At 42.6% G+C, this 27,881-nt stretch overlaps 1 protein-coding gene across 1 annotated transcript in view; it reads right to left on the reverse strand.

Annotated features, from left to right (window-relative positions):
* Positions 1–21,907: 21,907 nt before the first annotated feature.
* The window catches only part of COX18 (cytochrome c oxidase assembly factor COX18), a 34,273-nt gene continuing 28,299 nt past the window's right edge, over positions 21,908–27,881 (reverse strand). The window contains exons 8-11 of the transcript XR_015700058.1: positions 27,176–27,371; positions 26,040–26,271; positions 23,069–23,186; positions 21,908–22,971 (exon numbers count right to left, since the gene is read on the reverse strand). The gene's annotated coding sequence lies outside the window, so the exon portion shown is untranslated. The remainder of the gene's footprint in view (positions 22,972–23,068; positions 23,187–26,039; positions 26,272–27,175; positions 27,372–27,881) is intronic.

Here is a 27,881-nt window from a genome sequence, read left to right on the forward strand (position 1 = left end):
AAAGGGCCATCACAACTTTTCCTGAACTGACTTGAGCCAGCAAATAAAAGAAGTGCTTGTGCTCATCGTGGCCGCTCACATTATCCACAAAAATTTCAGAGCTGGGTATACTTCAAAAATTAGAGACTTTTTAGAGGGAAGAGGAATATTACTTACTGAAATTTGTACAGATGGAGCGTTGCATGTCATCTGTAGGAGGATTGGGGTCGATCTCATTAAATATAATAGGACTTGATTCATTATGGATGAAAAGATCCAGATCTCATCATTATGCGAGAGGATCAGTTCAGCTGTGGTTTAAGCAAATTTAAAGGACTTGCAGAAGAGTGAATTAGACCAAGTAGTTCGCAAATTTCAAAACGCTGCTGGAATATTTGTAAGATTCCACCTCACCTTGTTGATGTCTGCAAAACATAAATGCAACTTCCATTACGAACAGGAATAAATATCAACTCCTGTTAGCTTATGTCAGAATTATTGGGGCTATCAATCCTCATCATCAAGGCATAAGCTGATCACCAGCTGGGATCAGACAGAAATCCCCTCTGCTCCAACCCCACCACGGCTATAGTGTTAGATAATTAACAGTATATTGAGGAAAGGAAGATTAACACTTTGCTTTAAAGCATCCAGAACCGGGATATTAAGCCAGGTGGACAATTATCTGTTCTACTAATGCAACCCTTCTACTCTTAAAAAAATATACCATTGCTCAACAGAAATTCCAAATCGTTACTGGGTTTGGTGCCATACGAATCGCTAACCACTTGAGTCCCTGATACTTAAGTGGTTTTACTATATTCTGTAGCTCCCGGGATACGTCAGAGTCAGGATCTCTTCTGCCACCCTCACCAGTCACCACCGCTGAACTGGGCAATAGCCGTCTGTTTGCCACGGCGAGGCAGTAAAAAGATTCCTGAGCCGCAGGAAGCACAGCCTTGCTCCAGAGCCTTCACAGATCTGTCTCGATTACAGCACGTTACGGTTGCTGCCATTATGCCCAAATAAAGAGCCTGAATTGTCTACCAGATAAAAGCGGCCTTTTTTTGAGACGAGATGCTCATGTCAAAAAACTGAAAGAGAATGAGAGCGCGAGCAAGTATTCAGCCCACATGAAATGATTTTGGCAAGGAAACTGATGAAGAAAAACTCAATAAAAACGCTGCAAAGAACTTTTCCAAATGTTTCTTTGAAAGAATTTGTACACAGCCAAGAAACACTGGTTCCACACCAGACTCCTACGCCAATCTTTTCTTTCTTTTCATTTTCTAAAGATTTTATTGGTACCTTTAAATTTTAAAGTTTTTTATAAGACAAAGAGCATGCCTGGCCAATGAATTTTCCTCTACAACTCTGAAAGGTTTGTTTTCAATGTTCTACCATTATTTTAAAGCGTTTTAGGCTGTAAGGTCTTCAGACTTGGCATGACTTGACAGTTGCAAGACTCTGCTAAATGCCTGATACGGCAGTGAAACTGTTAACAGCTTAATTGCCTACGCAGAGACGGTAAGGGAAAAGTCACCCTGGCAGAAATGAAAAACATCTGACAGTCTCACGATCGCTCATCTGCACTCGATAATAAGGGAATCAACTGCAGCCCTTGTTTCCTAACATATAATAGAAACGTTTTAAAAACTTCAGTTCTGCATTTTGAGGACAGGGAAAGCTTTGGTGAGGCTGATCCTTTTAAGCATCATCTCACTGAAGTTACTGCTAATTGTCACCTCTTTCCGGCATGTTCCATCAATTTTAGACAACCGAAAGGAGCAATTAGAAGTTTTTAAAAGACAAAACTGAAGCCAAACACCAAAGCCTTCAGCTTGCTTTCGGCTGCTTACATTCTTCTCGGATGTTCAGTTGCAAGGAGAATTACATGAGATATGTTTTTTGAACTGTACTAAAACTACGGTCCATTAAGACTCTGGTTCAACTTTGTCCTAATAACATTTGCCTTTCGTTTTGTATAAAATGGGATGGGAGTTTTCGGACTACATTTACTTCTGGGAAAGCCATTTTCTTTTACTTAACACAAAATAAATATCTGCTTACTGCCGTTTTATTTGAAAAAAATGTTTTCAGAAAAAATGCTCGGGAAAGATTCAAGTAATGTCACGTAACCCAAAACTTGCCTAGGATATCCCGGTAGTTTTGGAAACCTCCAAGCAGTTCTGGGTTACGCAGCCTACGGTAGACTGAAATGCATACAATGCCGGGAAGACAGCGTGTTATTTTTTAAACCAATGTGCTAGATGAGCACAGGACAAGCAGAAATTCATTTCAGAAGATGAAGAGCTGAAGTCACACCACACTTCAGATGCACTGAACTTCATCAACACATACCAGCGCCGCTAGGTTTCAGCTGAACACCCCATTCCTACTTGCATCTTGAAGAGGGGGCTCCCTGCTCGTCTCGCAGCTGGTTTTATGAATCCTATGGACAAAGCAATCCTCGGGCAGGCAGGAATGTCTTGGCTACCAACTTTGAGCCGCTTGTGAAAACTACTTTTGGGAGTTGTATTTACCAGTCTGTAAAGCTGTCCCAAACAACTGAGTTGGCCTTGTCCGAAACAGCTGCCCATCCTGGGTCACAGGACAAAAGACAAACGTTCATGTGTTCCCTTGAGACTGGACTCAAAGCAGTGGAATTCTCTTCCCTCCCCATTAATCTCTCAAGTACAACAAACGACATCTTTCAGGGTTAGGAAACATCTTTTTTACCAAACAAATCCTATTGTTTGTTTGACTCTTGTGGTTTCATGATGCTGGCTGGAGTCTGGGGACAGTAATAATACCGTAGGCTCTAAATCACCAAGTTGGCCGCTTTGGAGTCTGCTTTTGCGAGGACACCAAGAAGCCTCTAACCACGCATGCCCTGCAAGTAAAGATGGCTATTGCAAAGCAGAAACCCTTTCACCAAAAAAAAACCCCCAAAAACCCCCACCCAAACCAAAATGTCAAAAATCAAGAATGCTTTCTTTAACGCCGTATGTGCCAGTTTGAACTCGGGCTCTCTCTAGGATCAAGAATGCTAGTGCAATTCTGTCGTAAATGCTGGAAACAACTCCAGAAGCCTCCCTGTTGCAAGTTAATGCATTAATTCTGCAAATTCAACAAATCTACACCCAAACTTTTAATTATGCAATAATATAAATTGCAGAAACACTGCATAAAACCTGCATAAACCCATATGATAATTTTCTTGATTAACAGGAGTTTTTCAGGCAAAATCACTTAAGTCCCTAACGAAACTGGTGCTTTTTGAACAGCCTTGGGTTTTTCAAAAATACACTTGTGTTTCAGAGAGTCTATTGGCTAGTCCTGCCCAGTTCGTAACACACAGAAAAGGCCAGAGAAGAGCTGCTAAGCAACAGCCTAGCTGTTATCCACTTGGATGCAAAGTGGAGTAGCACAGGCACCCTTTTTCAGGTCTCGCGTCCTTTGCTGCTTCGGCTTTTACAACAGTTGCCCAAAAATGAAACTTTCTGGTTTGGGGGAAGCAAAACAGCCACGTCAATTCTACTATTTGCATGTCCTTCTAAGTTGGTATTTCAGCAGACACATTGTGAATGAATGAAGGAATCAAAAAATACTACCTAGGAAGATCCAGTCCACTGGCTTTGGATCTACTACGGGCATACTGGAGGAGTACCGACAGCCCCTGAACGTCACGGCCTCCAATAGCATCTTTAGGACAGGAACAGGGATAGCCTTACAGAAGTATGGAATTTTTAATGGACTACAAGGCCGTACAAAACCAATTTTTGAAAAAAACCCCAAACAAATAAACTGAAGAAGAAGATGGTATATGTTTTGTAACTAGAGTCAGCACAATAAATACTAATGAAATTAATCATGATCGCATTATGCAAGCATTAGGCTAATAAAGAGCTCAATGCTGCTACTCCCCAGAACACGGTTATTTTTCTAAAGAATTGTTAGTTTTGGAAGCATTTACCATGCCTGTTGTTTTTTTTCTGAAACAAAACAACATTTATTCTATCCTTTATTGGATGAGACATAAAATAACAATCCTCAATAGGTGTGGCCGCTAAAAATCATCTGCTATCTTTGGCAAGAGCATGGAGAGCCAGCTCCAGCAATCAAGCCAGGTCCCCAGTGTGGGGGGAAGAATTCCCTCTCTTATCCACTTCCCAAGTTATTTCAGATACCGAGTTAAGTTTTAGGCTGACCGTAATTTGTACCGTTCCATTCGGGATGAAGCCGCACTGCTGTATGTCATCTTTGGTTCTCTCTCACCTTTGACAACAGCCTCAGTGACTGGCTGTAGGGAGCGAGGACAGGAATTATTTCAGAATGCTACTTTACGCCGCTTTCCAAATAATTCTGCTTAGCAGCATTTGACAAACAAAAGCTTTCCAAAAAGCTTCCAAACTTTCAGTACCCTACTCAATACTGCCATTTTACAAGCACCAACAGAGGTAAACCTTAGAACTCCAGGTCTCCTTTCTTGTTTTATCTTGTTTCACGGTTACTTACAGGATCGCCACCGTTCCGTACACATTCTTTCCCCGATCTGCCGAAACACAAGACCCGTATCTCTGGGCTGCAATACCCCGTGAAAACAGCAAGTTCTCCTTCTCATCACTATGTCCCTTTGGAGACTTAACGCTAGCTCTTTTAAATGCGTCTTCTGATTTCATCCCCTCAGCCTCAGAGAGAGAATTTTGATCAAGGACAGCACCACCTCCGTGGCCATCAGGAGCGTGCTCTGCTGGCCAATTCATATACGGTAAGTCACCTTGTGTAGAGTATTCTTTTACACATGTCATCGTGCACGTCACTCAAATTTATTTTGCTTGGTTTCCCACCTTTAAATCCCCTGTTTAAAGGATTTAGCTAATCCCAAATCAGTTATTGCTGTGCTATGGAAACACAGCTTTTGATAGGGAACATTTGCACTACAAGCGGCCTTATTTCTCAAAAAATATAATACTGGGGGGGGGCGGCTACAAAAGTCAAAGACTTAAGTTGAATTTTTCAAAACTTGGGTGCTCAAAATTCTTCTGAAACTCAGTGGGTAAACGGCATCAGGCTTTGAAGCTTCCTTCCTCAAGCTGCAGTCAAATTCACAGTCATATGTCTGGCCTCGTCAACAAGGTTAAGTAGCCACCTTTAATTAACCCCCTTTAATTAATTTTGTGTGTGCGTGTGTCAAAGTGGACAAATGGCCAAACCTTTCAGAAGCAGAATTCCCACCCAAACTGCAAGATTTAAGAAAGAACAACCCAGATCAAGAAAAAATTCAAGACGGGAGAACTCCTGGGGTAAAACCCTTCACCTAGGACCACGTAGCTAGCCGATGTGACTACACAAGGTCTCTCTCCTAACCTAAGTCCCAGACAAACAGTCACACGCTATAGATAACGAGGAAAAGTCACGTGAGAAATCCCTCCCTGTTGCACCTAAGGCAGAACTACCTACCTGTTCATGGCCCGCCTTCAGAAAAGTACCTTCCAGAGAAACGATTAACACGACACCAAAAGCTCACCTCAAATACACACCAGCTCAAGCCTGACAACAAGCAGTATTCAGTCTTCTGGCCCCTGGAAACCGTCCTACAGGTGAAGTTATAGATGTGCTCTCGGACAGACACTGCAAGTGTGTTCTGAGCGTGCATTTGTATCTCAAGCTGGCAGGGCTTAAGCCAGCTCCAGCCTGGAAATCGGTGGCTTTGCCCTCACGAGAGAGTCTTGATGCTCAGGTTAAACAGAGACAGATCTAGCACGTAACTGCACGTGATGATGCCTGCATTTTTTCAAGCCCAATCTTCTCTCCTTGCAACATCATATCTCTCCTTCCGTAGCAAGGGGAAATGCGTGACTATTCACTGACAACCGGCATTCGCTTGTAATCCACAGGCACACCTCATGGTAGATCTTAAGGATGAGATGATTTAATACTACGGAAAATTACTGCTATTAAAAAAAAAATATATATATATATATCCAAAATCTCTCCCTGCAATCTTCACTCGGATACGGGCTTACACTAGCCATTGCCCTGCCACACAAAACTTGCTAAATTAATTCTAATTCAAGCTTAATAAAAGTCTGGAACAGGTACTGAATTTTTGGTGATAATTTCAAGTTTCTAACTGTATTGTACATAATTTTGAGATATGTAAATGGTTTAAGCTTGACATCATCATCATACATAAGAAGAAATACAGAGCACCCTGTGTCTACTGGTGATCTGGTCTCTCCCTTTTCAATACACACAAAACTGCTGTTTATTTCCCATTTTTGTCACCTCCCCTCCTTCCTCTTTTTTCCCTCCTCTGGCCACAGATTTTTTTAATGCAATCTGTAAGCGTAATACTCAGGCAGATTCTTTGCCCTGCTGAACTGAAGTCGGAGAAGTGTACTGACTAAAAAAATCACTGTCCAAGTTTCTCTTTCCTTATTAGCTGCCACAGCTTTCCTCCCAAGATATTAGTCTGTTTTACAAAGACCTGTGAATTACAGCACTTCAAAGAGCCCCCTTCGCAGTGAAGCATCAGCGCTTTAAATAATTGTTACTGAAGAAACATTAGCTAGACAGAAAGGTAAAACTTGGGCTGTCTGTTTTGCCTCCTCGCCACAAGACTTAGTTGCTGTGTTCTTTGTGGAGAGCGGCAAAAACACTGTGCTGTGGGAGGATGAAAATCTCTTTTCTGGCTGAGCTAACTGCTGCTGTAGACTAGATTTGCTAAATGTTCTAGCAGAGGTTAGAAAATTGCTTGGAATGGCTTGGAAACTTTGCTCTAAATCAGAGACATTAAGTAAAGAAAATCGTTTCATGATAATCAGAAAAATGTTTACATCCTTAACGCATGAACCATTACTGGTTGAGAAATAAAAACTGCAATTTAAAATTGACTGAGGCGTAGATTTACTCCCACGACTCTAAGAGACAGCATGGTTTATTGCATCCTTCATCGCCAGGCATGGCTCATCAAGCCACGCGTTCGCGTCTATCCAGTGGCAGAGAGAAATCATTACAGCAACGCTTCTGTCGCACAGATATTTCTGTACTCCAGAAAACGGGAGACCATCTGCAAACCAAGGCAATAGGGAGGAATTCGAGCAAATACCAACATTACTTTATCCCTGCTTTATTGACCTTATGATCCAATATCTCTGTAGCACATTATCCCATTCTCTGTCTTCACAGTCGGTGCTCAAACAGGAGGCGTAGAGATGACAACAGCCACAGACCTGAACCTAATTCTTCCTTACGCTCGCAGATCTTGCATTTACACGAGCTGCACTAAATCGGATCTGCTTGCACCAGCTTTGTAGCCAACGACAAATCGTTCACGCCGGGAGGAACTCCGCCTCTCCAAAAGCGTACTCCCATCGGCTCTAGCGTAGGCTGCCGCTTAAACGCCACTCTCCCTATGCCAAAGCTAAATGCAGCAAACGCTGCTCCAGATCCACTCTCCTCACTAAAAATCAACCTGACAGAAGCTCTCCCATGCACCACTAAGGGCGTACTGAGCAGAGTAAATTCAGCACTGAATTAGGTCTATAGGTCCACTAAGATTTACACACTGTTGCCCCTTCTTCAGACCTGGGTAAGCTCTGATGGCTAACTCCCTCGTCACGGTCACACACCACCACATCGAAACTAAATTAATTGCTATAGGGACTCACAGCTGTTCTGTTAGTCAAACCGCCAGCCAAGACGCTATTTAGCACAATTAAGTTCTGCAGAGCAGATTAATCATAATAAAACTCCCCTTGTCTCCATCAGTTCCCTTCTCCATCGCTGATCACGCAGAAGATGCGCTCACCTCCAAATGTTTTCGGTCCCACCGCTCACCTCTTGCCTGGCTACCTGCCCATCTCCTAACTCCCTCCCGCCTGAGACAACCAGACTCTCCGCCGCCTTCTACCGCATCTTCTAGTCTATCCCTTTTCCACCTGAACAAACTTCTGCCGGCATAATTTATTTTCATTTTGCAAGCTGTCAGAATACCTCCTGATTTACCTGCTTGGCTGGAGGGGCTCAGGCAGGAAGTTCATCTTGGATGCATCAAAATATCTCAAAAGAAAGACTACACATCACGGCTGCGCTTCCGCAGCTAAAGAGCAGACAGTACTGAATCCTTCTGGAACGAGCTCGTTCTCATGCTTCTCACCTCAGCATGAAGTTCTAAGAGATCTGGGTTATAATTTGGATAACTGGGCAAGTACCTGAAAATTTCACCTCTTACTGAAGTGGTGACCGCAAAAATCTTTTGAGATTTGCCCATTGCTTATTCACGGGTGATGTACGTCTTCTACTTGGACAGATACAACTAGATATTTACTTAGTAGGTTATTTTTTCAACACAAATTTACCCACCTACTTTGTTCTTCTAATGATAAACACAACCAAGAGAGCAACCCAAGGACCATCACAGTAATTTTAAATTCAGGTCATTTCCATGAGTTAGCATTTAACATATTTAGGAAACACGAGAAGGTTATTACTAACAAGTTAAGCCTTCCCTTCCAAGAATAAACTTTCAGCTGACTTTTCAAAAAAAAAAAAAAAAAAAAAAAAAATCAAATGTCATTTCTTATAGGCTCTTCCAAATGAGGGAATATTTATTCCTAAAGGCACATAACAGACACCCCATTTCAAGGCAGCACATTTGAAAGGCCTTGGAGAAAGGGAGTTCCAACAGTGCTTCCCATGGGAAGCTAGGGTGGCAGGCAGGCCTGCCTGCTGCTGCATGTGTCGACAGCATGTTCTTAACGGCACTGTTACCGCTTTCTATACTCGCTATAACCGTTACGATAGCACCATTTGTGTTAGCATTTCCATTAATTAAGTTCCAGCATAGTAGATTAAAAAAAAAAAATCAGTAAACAGAAAAAAACCAAAAAAAAACCCCAAAAAACAAAAACATTTTAAGCAAGAAGCAAGCTCTTGCATTTATAATTCCTGTAAGAAAACCCGAAGGCATTTCTAACAAATATTTTTTTTTTGTCTTTCACAACATCAAAATGGCCAGTCATTCACTTCATATTTGTGTACCATTAGTTTACTGTGGATCTCTTCTTTCATAAATATTTTATAGGCCAAATTTTATTGACGATGCTAAACATTACAAGATGAAATATTTAATCGGTAAAGCAACAGATCAGATTGAACTTAGCTTGATATCGGCCAAGAATTACAAATAGTTCTAAGCCTACTTAAATGAAACAATTCTGATACTTTGGCTCAGTTTCGTACTTTCACAAGTCCCTCAACTTACTAACACCCTTGTTAGCGATACTTGCAGAAAAGCTATCAACATGGATGAAAACGAGGATAAGAAAGTCCTCCTCTTTTCAGGTTCTTCAGTTCAGGACTCGGGCACAGAAATGCTGGGATTTCAATGGAAATTTGGCTACCTTTGGCAAACCTGACCAGTAGGAAAAGGACTCCAGCTTCCCAGGATGCCCATTCAAGCTAAAACTTGCGCCTAGGAACAAACTCCAGCATAGTCTGGATTGATTAGTGTCAATTCATTACCCCACCCCAAAGACAAACAGGAAGTTAAAGAGAGATAGATAACATACCAATTAAAATCACGGTAAGCGATTACAGTTTGATTGCCAAACGAATTCCTGCAGTACCAAGGAGGGGATCTAAAAGTGAAAAGGAGGTGACACAGACTCAGATCCAACGCGGGAATTTCCATTCTCTTAGGATACGGAATTGCTAGCACCTGCAAACACCTGCTGCAGAGAGAGGAGGCTCTTTCTTGAGTATTAACTTCTATTATACGGCCCGTACTCCAGTGTTTTACCAAAGGATCTATTATAGCCCATCACAGATTAAAAACCAACATCATTCAGAGACAAGGAACCTTTCTTTAGGGCAAGGATTTAGATCTTGGCTTGTGTTTGCACATTTTATTTATTATCATAAGAAAAGATTCACTCCTCATTTGTAACCATTAAGTCATGAAAATAAAACCTCTGAACTGAACTTTTCAATGACCAGAATATATAATACATCCATTTTAGTATCACATAATTAATAAGGTTCTAAATAAATTTTAAATTAAGAGCAATTAATTACTCTTTTAATCAAGTATATTGAAACATACAACTGCCAAACCTTAAAACTTTTCAAAGTTGAACACGCAAAAAAGAAGTTGAGCGTGCAAAAACACACCTTAACTACATTTTGCAATGGAAAATAACTGATTTATTAAAGCAAGCACTGTCTGTAAACAGCGCACACTTTTTATTGTTTTGTTTTTCAGAGTTTTAGCACTGGGACATCACAGCTTCGTTCTCCTCCTGCAGTCAAGGAGTAAAAGCAGCACCCCTACTTTGCAAGCTCCCTCTCCTCCATTTGGTTCCCTCAACTGTGAGTGAACCAGGTGTTTTGGACTAAACCGAATGGACAGAATAAATCACGTGAAGGAAACACTCTCTCTGCTCCTGCAGAGGCGACTTCTGTCTTCTAGTAGTACATCACCAGCAAACATCACGTTTGGGTGAGCAGCAGGAGACTTGCACCAATTCCGCAGTTGGACTTTCTTGAAAACTTGGCAGCAAACGCAGACTACTCAAATATTATTGCTACTCGGATTATGCTGTTTGAATACACCAAGGGTAGGTAAGCTCTTGACCAAAGTAGTTAATCTTATCTTTAATTCTAAATTGATTTTTTTTTAAAAAAAAAACCAACCACACAGTCAAAACCCCCCAACAAAAAAAAAAACCCCAAGAAAAAACAGATCTCCTTGAAAGGAAAGAAACCGCATCTTTTAAATGCCTCCTGAAAGATAACCGCTTTTTATCTCACTCTAGTGTTTTCAGGTACATCATTCCTGGCTCCCTGGTGGCACGACAAAGGCAACACACTTCGAACGCATTGCTTGGGAAACCTACCTCGTCATGCTCCTTTGGGCAGGGGTGCCCTCTCCTGGGCATCGACTCTGCTCCTCAAACCGAAGCTCTCCTCTACTGCAAAAGCTCCCCAAATTGTCCTTCAGGAAAAAAATGGCAAATCGTTTACAGCTGGCCGAGAAAAGTATATTAAACTGTAACTGGCACTTCACTCTATCGGTGTTTTTGAGCAAAGGTGCACCGGGGTGCGCAAAATATTTGGAAAGCTGCTTGTTTCAGCGTGAAAAATACTGGAAGCCTGACAGAACTCTACAGACGCATAGACGTGGCAGACGCAGCGTGCAACTCTATCTGCTAACATACCTGGGCTGGCTTGGTCCCGTCAGAGTGGGTAAAAGCAGCAGCAGAAACTGAGCAGCAGCAATTTTAACATGCTCAGCCAGCCAGGACCTTTAGCAAGTCTATGGACTTGATTTAGTCTAAAAAGATGTTTGTTTTTTTTTTCTTCAAGAACTCAAATTTCCTCACCATCACTGTGAGAAACCAGAACTGACCCACCCAGAAAAATGGAAAGAACCCTTTCTTCAAGGAGCTAGCGAAGTACACAGAAGTAGACCGTCCGCAGCAAGCCCTCGGAGGCAAGGCCCCTTTTCCCCTCCATCCTTTTTTCCCCAAACGTCAGAGGGAGAGTTGTACAAGCCACCGGAATGAACTGAGCACAAATCTGTTTCGGGAACTGGTTACAAATATTAAACCTAATCCAAACCACAAAGAGGTCCAGCGAGGGTATAGGTAGGGCTACGATGCTTTCCCCTTTTTTTTCCATTTAAACTGAACACTTTCCTAGCTTGTATTTAGTTTTCACTTACAAGGTTTAACAAAAGAAGATGCAAGACATCCATTTTATAGAGAAATAGTGTTATCGAGGACACTTTTTCACACTCCTTCCAAACTTCCTGGACCATATAAGACACCCTGATTCCTTCAGGAATAATTTTTCCACCTCAGTAATAACCTTAGGGGGCCAACTAATCACCATCTGGGAAGAACCTTTAAGCACAATGAGTACCTTCCTCCCTCCCACCATCTCGAGTCCCCCCACTTACCAAAATACTCTTCCCAGGTAGGTTTCAATGTCAGCAAAGAGCTGGCTGAAATTTGTAGGTCAAGCACATAAAGTCTTATCTAGAAACAAAGTTTAAGGATTTTATTAGAGCATTATATTAGGGCCTAAAATCAAACAGGACTATGAAAATTGCATTTTTCAATACACTAGCAGTATGGAAAATCTGAAAACATTTCAGTAATTCTTTTTGATTATTGAAAACCTAGATTTATTTATCCCAGACGGTGAAATACTTGGTTCAAGTATTGTTTACAAGGTAAGGGTCTTGAAAATACATCTGAGAACACACTTCAAAGCCATTAGAAAAAAAAAAAACACTAAGAAAAAGGTTCAAAGTAAACATTATCAAAAATTGAATTTTAGAATGATAAAAATGCATAAACGTATGAAGCGTTTCACCTTTATTTACAACAGCGTTTTTGCCTTGCGATTCTGGATAGCGAGCATCCTCTGCCTAGAAGAGGAAAGTTCAGACGAGCAACAGCAACGCACCCAACTGCTATGGATTTCGCTGGCCTCCATCTCGGGGAAGCCTGCTGAACGCAAACTCAGTGGAGCTGCACTGTAGTCTTCCTTCACTCGTTCCAGACCGATGTTGGCATAAAGACAAGAAGTTTGCCTGTTTTACTCAAAGTACATTATATAAGCAAATAAACCATCTACAGCATCCAACAAAACGGCCTGGAATCACAGACAGGCGATATGTCATACATCTCGGGTATCACAGTGTGTTCCTATTGTATGGAGCGTCGTTCGCTAACGAAGTAAAAATCTGGCTTCGCCGAACAGGGAACTCGGTAACCGCAAAGTGAACTCGGTACAAAGATGCGCTCTAAGTCTCATAGTTAAATCACCGAAAAGATCTGGGGGCAGGGGCAGTTGGCAGGCGTTCTGGTAGTCAATGTTCACGGGTCCGCTTCTACAGAACAAAGCTAAATCGACAAACAAATACCACATGCGGTATCAACATGAGTTTCTACTGCAGTACAATTAAAACCCGTCATTTTTCCTTCTACAGACAGGAAACCACTACCAGATCAGCAGCAAAACCGCCGATTTTCTTAAAGCTAGCGCATATATAGGGCAGCCAAACAGAGCTAGAGCCTTTCTCCGTAATAACTAACGCATTTCACGACATTCCTTCAGACGATAGGGGAAGAGCGCCCAGCGGTTTACTGCCTTCTGTACATCCTGTGCATAACGTATGCCTTTGTGGGCTCTTTCTCCGTAGTTAAATGCCTTTTATTCTCCCTCCTCTCCTGCCAAAGGCCCTTAATGCTCTAATAATATTTCCAAACACTTCTAACGGGATTTCATTTTGGTGACAGAATCAGCCATACACACCAATACAACAACGGGATAGACTGGAGGAGTCGCTTAACAGATGACTGGGATGCCTTTTGCATAATCCAGAGATGATTTCAATATCCTTTTGGAATACCCGTTTCTTGGAAAATATCATGAAGGGGATGTCAAAGGACAGAGAAAAACTTTCAGTTAGAGGATGCTGATGACAAAAGAATAAAGAGGCATAAACTAGCCAGGAACAAAAGTCATGCTGAAAATCAGAATAAAGCAGAATTCTATACATAAGAGGAGAGAGGCTGGGACTCGCGTCACAGCGCAAGCGGTAAGGGCAAACGTGGACGTTGCCTTAAGGCAGCACTCAACAGCCTAGATTGGGATTTCCATCCTAGATAGAGAGGATTACAGCATACGGATGCCTCAGAACCAACACTATGCCCCTGCCAGTTGTACGTCCCAATGAAATCTGTCCTGATTTGCATCAAAGTCTTACAGTAGACCATTCTCCATTTCCCGTGGCGTTGGCTTGACCCCCTCCAATTCACCTTCTACGTTCCCTTTTCGCAGCGCAGATACCAGGGGAGACGCAAGAAGAAACGGGCAGCAGAGAGCAGGCAGAAGCAGAACAACTAAGCTGTAAACGTCACGAATGCACTCGCTGTTCTCGCTCCAGGGCTACCCCAGCACCCCTGCTTCCAGCCGGCACCGATCTGATGCATCGGGAGAAGGCGCAGGAAGCACAGGCACGCAAGACAGCTCTCCCAGTTCATACCAGCTTGAGGTCTGTGCCTGCAGGTTTGGATTACCGTGACGGTCACGTTGACATGTTTTAGTCATATTTGTGAAACTGCAAAGCACTTTGAAATATTTGCAAACCATTGGTTTCCACCAAGTTTGCTCCTTCCTCCAGTAATGCGCAGCTGCAGCACAAGGCAGCACCCTTCTTCGAAATGGAAACGCTCGGGGTTTAACAGAACACGCTGAAAGTGGATTCATTGCCATTTTTGTGTGTAAGGGACACAAACGTGAACCACGAGCAGCCATCAGGAGGTCTGGAAACCAGTAACTATGAGCGCTCCTCAGAATTCCAAAAGGAGGTAGAGAGCAAAGGAGACCATAGACGGAGGTGCGTGTATGTATTTAGGCACTACAATAGACTTAGTACACCAGTGGTTTTAAACTTCATTTCAAGCCAAACCATGTCTTTCTCAGCAGTGAAAAGATTTAGCCACCCCCTGGGATGCACTATTAAAAATGGTGACATCTCTTCACATAAAAAGGATGTCAGAATGCTCACCCAACCGAACGACACGTTTGCCTGAGCAGTCAGACGTAGCTAAGGAAGGGATTAATTCACCCCAGGTATAACCCCAGTAAGATAAAAAAGAGCAAACACGTTTCAAGGTCATTACAGGTTTTTTCAGAGCTTTCCAAACAACTTTTTCCACCACCCAGGGCTTCTCCCACACAAAAAGACCACATCTGCTGTCTTTTTCTTTTCTTTTTCTTTTTTTTTTTTCCCTCCAAACAACGGCAAAATAAAGCAGTTAAAGCTCTTACAAGTAAAAGGTAAAAAAGACACGCATCGGTAAAAAAGACATCTCCTGAGAAAGAAGCAGCGGAATGACAGAGCTGACCAAAGAGTCATTTAGAATATTGCTCCAGAACAAGCCGCTTAAATCCAGGCACCTCATTATTTTTTTAATTCAGATTCCCTACTCCTCTTGTCATTTTAAATACAAGAGTATGCACTGCCTCGCTGCCCAAGTGATCTCTCCGGGAGGATGAGCCCCATCGTGGTTGTGAACCCTGGCAAGAAGTGGTGCAGAGGCTCGTGCGTTTCCAGTCGTCCCCGAGCGGCCCCAGCGGCGGGCACGGACCCTCGGCACCGCAGCACTTCCCAAAGCAAGGTACCGCAGGCTTCGCTCTCATGCCCGAGAGCTCTCTGTTCAGCGATGCCAGCTGATGGGGAGACTATACAAGCAAGATAAAAGATGTGCAGCTCTGAATTATTTCCGCTGAACCGACAGGCTTCTGTCTCCACTTATAAATAGAACAGGGACAAGGCTCTGACACGAACGCTGGCACATGATCCTTCATCCCCGTTCTTTCTCGCTCCCCAGCACAATTTTTGCCCACGTCAACTATCACTACTGGATAACGGCCCAGCACGAGTCAGGAAACCTCTCCTAACGAGGCACTTTGGATGCAACCATTCTCTTCTGGGGAAGAAGAGTTTAGCTACAAACCGCAGGGATGCCAACTAAGCCGTGACATCTAGCGTCTGAGCCCCAGAGCGGTATCTGGCTCCTTTTATTTAACTGCACAGCCCTTCCCAGCTGCAAGCACAGTTTGCAGCAAGGCTGGTTTTCCGAGTTTCACGCCAGGTAACACGGGGTAATTCCAAGCAGTAAGAGAAGATAGTAAGTTTTCTGGTGATATTTGCAACACAAGCTAGACGGTGTAAGTATGCATTTGCATACAGGGGCTGGGTGACTGTTGTTTAAATCTCAGGGTCAAGAAAAAAATAAGGCAAGTGTACATCAAGCACATTTATTCCACAATGAAACACACGCTTTTGTTTTTTTAAACCACGGTTCACATTCGCAGAGCACAGGATCTGTCAAGACAATGGGATAATAAAACAACCAATCCTATTCCGACCCAAGGGAAAAGGCAAAAAGGAGGAAAAGAAAATTAAGAGTAGCTTTCCTTCAAGTGCTTCTACCGTATCCGAAATCCTTCTGGTAACTAGCAGCTAACGAGGAGGCTGGGGAGCTCATCCTGCTTCCCAGCAACGTGTCCCCAGTTTTCCTCCTCCTTCAGCTTTACATAAACCAAATATGAATTCCGTGCACACAATACGAAGTAACTGCATATGGAAGTGGGAGGAAGAGTAATTAATGTATTAGAAAACTCTGTGGAGAGACATTTGCTTTTTCTATTGCTTGAAGTCAGATGAGGCAGCTCAGGTAAATCACCCTTCAACCCGCTCTGCTGCGTGGGACGGAGGAGTCTGTCTGTCTTTCTAAGGAAAGACATCAAAGGTTCAAAGGTTTCCTAACCTGATGCTTTTAATCTGGAATTTACCAACGAGTGGAGGTTATTTAACGGACTTGAGAGGAGCCAAATGCTTTGAGCATTTGTACAGATGGCAAGCGTGAGAGAAATAGGAGAACGTCAAAATACTACGGACTCTTCAGCGAAGAAAAGCAGCTACACACGTGGGATGTGGGGCCTTCCCTCACGTCTGGTATCTCCAGAACGTTTGGATGCCTGAAAAATCCTGACAGCAGAGAGCCGGACTTCAGCAAGCTTAGACAAATCTTACCCTTGTATACCGTTTCAGCTGAAAACTCTTAGATAGCACGCTGGCGTTTAGGTTAACCCTCATTAATAGGGAAGTAGGGAAAAAAAAAATAAGAATCAATGAAAACTAATTCATACTGCATGCCTCTGCCTTTACACGATGACGTCTTCAGATTTTCAAGGCAATTTCACTGTTTGGTTGGGAGTCAAAAGGATCCACGCAAAAATTTAATACTCAAAAAAGGAGAAAAATTGGCGCTGGGCTTTTTCAACTTGCCATGGTAAAGGAATGTTATTGAAGACTCTCTTACATAAATGTTCCTTGACCTCGGAATGAACCAACAGGTCTTAAAAACTGCATTAGCCAAAGCAAATCCCCCCAGCAAATACAACATTTAGCCGAGCGCATCAGATTTTTCTCTCCGCAGCACAAAGAAAACTCCGAGACCAAAACCGGCAAGTTAGCATCTCCTGTTTGGGTCTAAACGAGTCCAGTAAACTTGTGGTGAGCAGCTGCCAGTATCTAGACGGTAGAACTGGAAGATACCATACTGACACCTCCCGAGTTCTTTCACAGCTGACCAACAAAGCGTCCTACTACTTCGCCCAGCAATAACTATCCATAGGTCCTTCCTCCTCTTGACAAAGACCCCACCATACGTTGCAGCCTAATGGTTCTGAAGAGAGTTTCAAAAGGCAAAAAAAAGAAGCTCTCAAACTTTGGCCAAAACAAGAGCAGGCTGTGCTGTCTCCAGCCAGGCCTCACTTATGCAATAGAAGCATCAAGGACAGAAGGCAGATACGCTTGAAATAAGGAAGCGTTACATTTGTCCAAACACTACAAATTCATTTACCGTGAGTATAATCCCCAAAAAACCACGTCAATGCTACGAACTCCTCAAGTTTGAGTCCAAATTTAAAGGACAAGTCCCATGTAAGACGTAGCTAAAGCTGGTGGTATCTGCAGGAGCAGTTTAAGACAAGTATGGAATGCAGTCCTGATTACGATCCCTCCTCCAGCAACTCAGAGAGCATTGAAGAAGCCACCCTGCAGCCCCAACCTGGACTGGAGCACGCGTGGATGCTGCCGATACGTTCCCTGGTTCTAAGGCTTACCTATAATAATAGGGATGAAGAAAACTGCACAGACAACTTCAATTCTGTAACTTAAATACTCAACTCTGCAAACCAAGGAGCTTTTAACAGTTTTTGGCAAATATATTTGTATCCTTAGGTCACATGTCCTCTTCAGGTCTTTATAATATATATATATCTCTCAACATATAGTCTATTAAATAAAAAACTTTAAAAATTAAAATATTTGTAGGTATTACATATATTGTGATTGGAAGATCACCTCCTCCTTTCCTTTAAATAGCACAGCCGTAGCAAAACAAGCATAGGTTATGCTGAGAAGGGGATTTTTACGCGAACAGAATCATCTAGGTTTCTTTTATGACATCCCAGAGCGACAGCCTCAGACACAGAAGTTCCACCATTTAACCTCCGCACTACAATTTTATCAGCAAACCTGAAGTCAGCCAGAAGGGAGGCAGAGTGGAAATGATACAATACTGACCTTTTGCCAAAATATCTGGAGTAAGTCCGGGAACAGGAGAAAGCTATATGAATCTAAGGAAGCTTTATACCAATTTAATGTTGCCTCCAGTGAATACCATACTTTTGTTTATTTTGTTTAAAAAAACAAAACAAAAAAGACCAAACGCATTCAAAACAACCTGTACCTGGATCAGTTGTAAACGTACAAAAACTGAACAACGTCCAAAGCCTCACACTAAAATTTACATGGATTTTCAAGACAGGAACAGCTTCTAACCACTACAGCAAAAAAATAATTGCCAAATCTTTTATTTTTATTAGCAGCTCTGCCTTATTTGCTTTTTTTGCGAACAGTTGTATCAAAACACATTTGGGTCAAAGAAGCGTTGGAGGGTGTCCCGTTAGAGAGCGAGCAACAGCGGTGTTTCCTGGTTTAGGCAAGGTGGAGAGCGACTCCAACAAGTAACAGGAACTGTATGAAAGCATAAATCTGTCCATGGACGAAAACGCTGAAATCAGCCCGGCGAGCGCTGTCCCTAACAAACACGCAAGCCTGCTCATGGATACTTCTCTGACCAGAAAAGGGCTTGGTCACAGCCGTAGCCTTCAGTTTTCTTGCTGTCTCTGCCCCGTTTCTGGCTGGGGGATAGCGTAGGCAGAAGTATGGTCTCACGGGCCTAAGAAAGTTTAAAATCAGTTTTGGTAAGACGCTGCTTTATGCCTCTGCTCTGAGGGAACGCTGCCATTAAAATGAACCTAAGCCACAACCCCCCAGGTGTTCCTTCAACAGCTCCGTTTGACCGAGGAACGGAACGGCATACAAGCCAGATCACATTTAGATCTAGAGGATGACGTTTTATCCGGGGGAAGAGGTGTATGAACTAAATATGCGATGAGGAAGAGCCTGCATGTTCTGCTTCCCGCCGCTGCAGGCCTGTATGCATAAACTCATTGTCCTATTGCCACCACAATCCGAAAATAAACAAACACAGGCACACCGTGTTTGCAGGCATATGTGGTCTCACTGACACTTCACTTGATACTTTCTATATAGGAATATTTTATAGGCCAAGGAAATAATTTATGGGAGCAGGTGAGAGGTGCTTTACTTTCTGCCTTAAGTCATTTGTTGCTTTAAGTCTCCTCTGTGCACTTATTTTTACTAAGTTTAAATTGAAATTATTGTGGCGGAATTCTTCCGTTTCTTTCGCAGGGTCTCTTGCTTTGGTATAAATCACTTCTTCATTGCAATTTATGGAAGAACCTTAACCTTCAGTCATGAAAAAGAGCCCCCTTTCTGTTTGGATCTCGAGTGTTTCCACAGAAGTACAGCGCACTGGTGCGGATGGGCATCGGCCTAGAATTAATTGTAAATGCTATCCGATTACCACGCATACTTTGCTTCAGTTCAAACATTCATGGTTTTAATACACAAAGTCTCATAACCTGGATTAAACCTGAGGTATACCCTGGCCGAACCTATATTTAAGCGACACGTGACAGAGAAGGGAAGCATCATGTCAACAGCGATTCGAATGATGCAAGTTCAAATGCTTGCTTCAGTCCAGCGAACAAGCCTCACTGGCCTTAAATCCACTTTTTGTCACTTACGTTACCTCTTGTGGCCAGATTAAGCTACCTACAGTAATACATTATAAAATCATTTCGCCATCATAACAGATGCACCAATCCAGGACGATAGTTACATGTCTCAGGAGACGAGTTCATGTCACATATAACATTAATGAAGTTCCCTGACTAAATTCCTTAGAGCAAAGCTGTCTCCTGTACTTAAGGAAACAGCTCTTCGGAGTCAGATTCAGTTTGCAGGGTTCAGCGGAGTCCTACGATGTGCAACAGGAAAACCTGCCTTATGGCCGTCCTCATGGTGCGAAGAAACACAAAAACCATAAACCAAACTTACGTTTCAAAATATCTTGATCAGTTTTGTTTAAACTCCCCCTACACAAAGCTTTTATGGCATCAGAATCAGGCCTTTGAACTAGGCTTTTTAATAGGAAATGCAACAGCCAATTTATTGGTCGTATGTTTTCATTCACTTGAACAGTTACCTTAACGGCGTGAGCAGAACATCAGAATGGTGAGAGAAAGGGTTAAGCAGCCGTGTTCCATACACTCAAATAGCTGGAGGGCTGAAACGGCTGAACACGTGCAGCCAATGTCAAGACTTAGAAAACAATAACAGGGATAAATTCCACACGCAGCTCCCACTCGGAAGTCATTAGCATGCTGACTCTGTCTGGTGCGGCAACGTGAACTGCGTGTCAAATACTATCCGAGAAATATTCCCAAGGAAACGCTGACCAGACACAGACAACTACTCCGTCATGGCACGTACGTTGCTTCCCAACACAACATGTATCCCATCATGCTGCGACTCTGAAGCTTGGAATCTTGAACTGTCTGTATTTCTTAGAGCTCTGTCTAAGAGCAGAGCAAAGCAGGATAGGAAGAAAGCAAAACTCCTGATTTGCCAGCTTATATCAAGCAAACGCAGTTTTATCTACTGCTTGTATAAAGCTGCGTTAGGGTTACACTCTAAAAGTATTCACACCTGGGAATTTTCAGCTATTAATCAAGCTGTATTAAAATCCCACTGTGAACAAATAAATTTAACATGGATTAGCTAGTCAAAGTACAGATCCTTGCTTGAAACTTCTGTTTAAAAACAGCGCGCACAGATATAAATATGAAATTTTGCAATCTTTCAGCCGCACGTTTAATTCTAACAAACCTACAGCTCATCTAGAAATGAAATCCACAAAAAGCTAACATATAGTCTATAAAATGCAACCGCTGAAATTAGTTTCCCGATGGGGGATGTGCTGGCAAAGAGATCCCTACACCCAACGTGACATGCTCGTTTAGGCCCCAAGGGGGGGGGAACCAAACCCAAAACCAAACACAACAGTGTTTCACAGTCAGTCAGTGAAATCTAATCCTTCTCTTTCTAAACATTATAAGGGCATAGCACAGTCATTGTGTAATAGTTATTAATTTATTAATATTTATTAAATATTTACTATTTGCAGATTCTGAAACAAAGATAAGTGCCAGGCATAGCCACTTCACCCTTCACTTTTTATTTTGGTACCCAGGATTTTTCTTTTTTTTTCCCCTGCCTACTGTAAGCAGGCTTGTTAAAAAAAAACAACGTAGAAAAATCAGAAAAGGATCCTAGCAAAGTCTACCAGGGAAACAACACAGCTTTGTGTTCACATATATATATCACAAGAAGATTGTTACACAGGTATACAGCACGATCTTGTTTGAATCTAGTAGTCAGCGGGTTTTTTTTTTCCATTTCATCTCCGGCCAAGAGAGGCCTAGATTGCAACCGTACAGCAAGGAATTACGCTCTTCAGCGCCTGTTAACGCCTTTCACCCCCGCCCAAGGGTTAGTAGCAATGTCACCTCACCCCTTTCACTATGGCTTTCCAGAACTCTTCGCCTGCAATCTCTACCTTTTCATATGAAATGATCAAGTTGCTCTCTGCTTTAATTCCAAACACACTTCCCTTTTCTTCTAAACCAAAACGCTTCTAAGGATTCCAGCCCTCTCAGAGAGGCACAAGGTTTTATTGAAAGATAGTCTTTGTAGCCAAAGACTTGACGAAGATGTTGCAGAATTTTGTCTTCTTTAATGTAAACGGGGCCAGTGGAAAACGATTTATTTATTTATTTATAAATTTATTTTAAAATCTATTCTGAAGCAGTTATTTGTTTCTCTCGAGCACATGAAAGTACTGCTAGGCTCTAATTACCTGGATTCTTCCACAAGGCCGACAAGTGTCAAGCTGCAGAAGCCTAGAAATACCCATGCACCTCTTGTTTTACATCAGTCTATAAACTCTAAGTTCTAGAATCACCCTCATGCAAGTGAAGTACATATACGGTCCATGAAGCACAGCCACCACATTCAAGAAACATTATTCAGAAACGTACACGTCATCGTTGCTAGAGGGCTTTCTTTTTCCCAGCGATAATGTAAGCTTACTTGATTTTATGTGACTGGGTTCCAAAATCGTTTCGATATCTGCATCAAAATGCAGGATACAATAGTTTGCATGCATGCCGTTACCTAGAATCAATTTCAAATTTTGTCTCGGCACAGAAGAACTATGTGAATTATAATTTGTATTACAGCATCTGCCTTGGAAACCTAGCAGTGCTCAGAGGTATTTTGTAGTAGGTGAAACACGTACACACGCTACAAGATGATGTCCGCCATGAAAACCTTACCGTTTGATACAAAAATCTGACAATCAAAGTGATCAATAAGAAAAGAAATGGGGCAAAGGTACATGGGTAACCTTTGCTTTCTCAGCTTGAAGTCCACGGACTTTCGCCCCCGGTGGCCATGTTCTCAATGCTTGCCCCACCTTCGAAGGGGCAGGGGAAGAGCGTTACCTCCACCAATTGCTGCATTCGCCGCTGCCTCACGCTCCAAATATCAGAAACCGCCCCAAGGTTTACATGAGGACTTGACCTCTGGGGCAGGGTTTCAAGAGTTGCTGTGCCTGGTATTACTGAAGTCTCGTCTGCCCTACCTGCTGTTTTTGTCAAGGAAAACAGCCGCAGAGCATTCTTCTCATACAGAAGTCGCAGAAACGCAGGTTGACAAAGCATAGCGCGTGCTCAGCTTGCTTGGGACAAGGACAGAGCTAAGCACTCCAACAAGACGGCCACTGGGCAGACGGTATTTGCTGTGAGTAGTTGGCGTGCTGGAGATTTCTCTCACAAGCCCATGGAATTGCTTTTAAAGGTGTACAGCTCTTCTAGGTAGACCAGCAATTATTCACTGCTGCTCTGCCAAGGCAAAACGAATGCCCTAGTTTCATCAGAAGCCTCATGCATCCATACGTCCCTCACCCAAAGGAAATGCACAGAAAAACAGCATTCGTACCTGTATCGAGGAGCGTTGTTGACACTGGCCATGGTGGCGAGGAGGCAGAAAAGGTACCCCGGCTGTAGATACGCCCTCCTAGAGCTCTTCTGTAGCGTTCGGGGACGGGGACCCCAGCCTGATGGATGGACGTGGATGTCAAAGTGGGAGCCAGTACTAGAAGCAACCTGTCTACTGTGGTAAACGAGGTCTCTCTACTTACAGCTGGGTTTCTTTAATTAAAATCTGTTGTTTAACAGTATCTCGTTATGGCTTTGAACTAACCAAAAATACAGCTGATTTCACACCACCCTGAAAAAAGGACCTCACACGCAACAAACGGGACAGCTCTTTACAAATGACTGGAAGCAGCAATGCAGCGCCTGGCTAGTGGCTACCTACCAACAATACCGTGTTACTGCCATCCACTGCTCAAGTCAAAAGCCCATCTCTTCTGCAAGTCATCTGCTGAATTTCGTCACAGTCGGCCTTCAGTGGCTCATGCAGGCAGAAATACTAACATTTACGTAGTTTCACATTAAGAAACAGTTTTACTTCTGCGAAAGCACTATATTTTCCTGCTTCTACTGCTCATAGGTTAGCCTATCCTGGGGTTCACGAAAGTATTCAGCATCCCAACATCAAATTTCAGCAATAAAAGGTAACACAGCCTGCAAGCGTGAATACCGATTAAGCTTAAGCAGAAAAACTGTTCCAGATCAACTTCTGTACCCAGCACAACGGTATCTCCAGATAGGTTTGGGACAGCCATAAGAATAGAACGGCCATTTGACGCCGACATGAACGTTCCCCGCAATCGAAATGTCTATAGAGAGCATCTGAAGAATAGAAGTTGCCAAAACAAAGCAAAAAGCCTTCCTAAAATAAGCTATGGGGGCTTAATCTGTGATCAACTTCAGACAAAGCTGATAGAGTTGACCTCTCAGAGCATTTCTTTTGCAACTTGAAGGACATTCTAAACTTAGAGGGAGAGCTACGATGACGAGCAGTTTATTTGCTCAACTTCCTTCCATAAAACAGAAGTATTTAGATAGAAACAGTAAGAAAGGATTCTACCAAGAATGCTGGAATGCTTAGCTATAAACCTTACATTATGGAGAAAAATAAGTGTTTGTTGCTAAATCATTTCAATATTTTTGGCAGTCGTTATAGAGATACAGCATGAGATGTGTTTCTTTTCTGTATACTGTTCCAAATCACAGTATAATATGCAGTGCTCAGGGACATGGTTTAGCGGTGGAATTGGCAGTGCTGGGTTAACGGTTGGACTCGATGATCTTAAAGGCCTTTTCCAACCTAAACAATTCTACGATTCTGTGATCAAAGCCATGGAACAAGAAACAATCTTTGTATCATTCAAGAGCTTCAGATGCTGTAGTCATCCTGTTTGCCAAATATTAGTTCAGTTTCTGCATGGAGGGCTTTTTAGTACCAATAAGTATTAAAAAAGGAAGACGTATGAGTAAGGGCAGTACTTCTCTCCAAAGTAAACAGTTCACAGTTAGCAGTATGCTGGCTCCTAGCAACTATTAGCATTTCTAATATCAGTCTTCTGCCCTAAACACTGCTCTCCCTTCCTTTTACACTCAGCTGCATTATACTGACCAGTGGTTAGGACATTATTTGTATTCATGTTATTATCGTCACCTGTAGAGATCTAAAGCTTAAAGAATAATAACGAGAAAGAAGGGCTTAATTTCTTATAAGTTTCTTTGATAAAGCATGCGAGCCAATTACAACCTTAGAATAAGTTAGAAAACCAGAACCCAAGAGACGTTAGCCTAATATCTGTTACGTTCAAATATCTGTTTAATAGTCTTGCTAAATAGAATGGGTCTACTCATAGGAGAGAGCATTGCAAAACATGGACTCCACAATGACTGATTACCCTTCAGAAGTTTCACACCTCCAAATACGTTTGTTTGCAGGATTTTTAGGTGAGGGAAGGGCTACCTGGCAGGTTCTCCAAGTTACCAACTGAACCTGCTCCCTGGGCTCGGGCCCGCTCAGGAGCCGTCGTTACCAAAGAACGCCGCTCTTCATTCACTCAGCCTCGCTCACCTGGCCAAGTCTTCCCTACGCGAGCCATTTTGGACCTTCATTTGGTAAAGTTCAGAGAGGCCTCAGTTTTTTAAAGGAGACAGAGGGAGATCAGTTACAAGGCACACAAACTCAGGGTTAAAATCTCTAACTGACCACGCAAAACACGAGTTCCTGGAAAGGCTCTGGCATATCTTTCCAGTTCCCAACATTGTTAGGGCGTTTTGTGCTGCCTCAGGGTAACCTGCATCTTCTCTTTAGCTAACTACCATCCAAAAGCAGCATTTCAATGACGCACAGACCATCACAGACACTTCTCTTACGCATCACTACCCCATAAGTGTCTCCATTTTCAGAAAACACAAGAAAGCAAATTATACAATAAGCTGCGGTTTCACTTCGCAAGTGAAATTTAGTAGCGATAAAAGCACAAGAACGGTTTTGGTTGGTTTTTTTGTTTTGTTTTTGCTATCTGCATCTCAGCCACTTACAAAATTATCAGGCAAACGGTGAGAAGAAGAAAAAAAAGGGGCAAAACATTCCCCAGACTGTTGCGGAGAGAAAGGCTTGGAGTAAGCATTAATACATTTTGCTTTTTTTACTTGATTCGATTAATAATCTGTGCCATAAGAAAATGATAACTTCATTATATCACGGTCATCAATAATCTAAAAGTTTGTCTTATCTTACTGACACTTACTTCTTTTTTGACCAGCTTGTGGAAAAAAAAAAAAAAATATGGCATAAGGTTACAGAACGAAGAGCGCTTCAAAGTGCCTCAGAGACTCCGCTCTGAAAAATACCACATAGAGTAATCCTAAATACCCCCAATAGCACAAAAGTTTCAATTAACACGAACGTTACAATGACTCTGACCCATACGAAACAGCTCTATGCTGACCTAGCAATAAAAAGTGGATCCAGAACCTACCGTGAGCGCTCTGAACGGACTCCACGTTATGACGGCCAGCAGACGGCAGAGCTGGTGCAACGCAGCTACCTTCCTTTACAACTTCTTTTTCTAGCGCTGATCCTATCGGAACAGAAGGCTGCAGGCTCCTAAGGCAGCGTTACTCTTCAGTAGGGTGCACATAGCTCCCTCAGGCAGATTGTTCAAGTAAGATACTCAGGAGCCCTCCGAGAGACAAATACGTTGCTCTAAGCTGGGGAAGACAGAATGCATTTAGTCACACGCTCAGGCCTTTACGCTTTGCAACTCTGCACCTCACACCATGCACACATCCTCAAGCCCCGTATAGATTAGGCAAATCAAAATCATTGAGCATCACAAAGGACCGATTTCCAAACGACTGAAAATCCAAACTGGCTTTGTTAGTTCTTTGGTAGGACACTGGCCGTGAAGGAGTGCCAGCATACCTCCTCTTAGATAATCACAGACACAGTCACCGACAGGACTTGAGGGATCATGACTGAGGGGAAAAAAAAGAAACGGGTATATGAAATAAGAAGTATCAACACAAGAACTCAACCACTCATAGCAGGTGATACTTGAATTACTTGACATCCTCAGAAGGAGAGCTGATCATGATCAAAATGGAAGTAAGCAGGCTGCCCAGTGAAAGTACTGAGCTTGAGATAGACAAAAATCCTTTCTTCAGGTATTCATAACTGAACTAGTCACTGTCCACTGCGTGGAAAGAACAACAACTGTTGCCCAAAATTGAATTTTTAAATTAGTAAGCTAAATCCATAATTAGGCCCTTATAGCTTGCTCCAACTCTGCTTACTTTTTAGGCAGAATCCTCTTTTCCCAGGGTTTTCAGACTGTTTGAACATATTCAGTTTCCACTGGAAAATATAACTCGCAGTGAACACACAACGTGTTTTTTGAGACCCTCAATCACTTACTAACTTGTAAAACCCTCTCTTCGGACAATTCGTATATTACTGTCCAACGATTTTGCCTCTGCTTCTTCCATCTCCAATGACTTGAAAAGAATACAAAACTGACATCCTCATCTGTGCAAAACTACTCAATAGTAACATAATATACAATTATATATACTAAGACAGCAGAAATTAAAGCCAATGTTCTAAGTGAATTACCACATGTAGTGTTGTGCAGTTGACAGAAAGCATCATAAGTCACTGGCTATTCTCAGCACATCACCAGTATCGCAGTCTGGAGACATGTCCTCGTCACTCAGTGCCCGATTCAGCATCCCAGCGTTACGGCTTCGAAGACCAGCACGTTCCACAGAGGACTACCACCCCAGGGAGCAGCAACTGATCTGGCTTCAACCTGTCTCATTAGAAAGAAGGAGAGAAAGGAAAGAAAAAAAAATGAAATCCTTATCCCACTGAAATCAGTGACAAAATTCCTGCTCGAGTCCACAGGTTCAAGATTTCAGAGAACCTCCGGAAGGATGAATTTAGTGAAATGAAGCATAAAAATCAACAGATTTGGCCAAGATACAACTTTGGAATTGGCTCTGGGCTCAACTACCATGCACCAGCTTAGCTAAGGAAAGAATCTGCATTCATGCATGGGGGAAAACGTTTAATTTAACGCACCTTCACTACACTGTCTTCTTTCAGCGTAAATGAAATCGAGTTAGATCATACTGCATGTTCTGCAGCCTAACAGTTACGTATCAAGGGGCACGCAGTAACTGATCGTGAGGCTGGGTGCTCATTTGGGCAATCTGCCTTCATTTTTCAGGTCAGAAAAGGAGCGAATACTAAGAAAAAAAGTGAGTAATTCTTTCAGAGGGGACCACAAAGCCTGCACAACGAGGACTAGAAAATGCTG

The sequence above is a fragment of the Nipponia nippon genome, unplaced genomic scaffold (assembly GCF_047370975.1).
Source record: "Nipponia nippon isolate SJK-2023a ecotype South Korea unplaced genomic scaffold, ASM4737097v1 scaffold_6, whole genome shotgun sequence".
NCBI classification, from domain to species: domain Eukaryota; kingdom Metazoa; phylum Chordata; class Aves; order Pelecaniformes; family Threskiornithidae; genus Nipponia; species Nipponia nippon.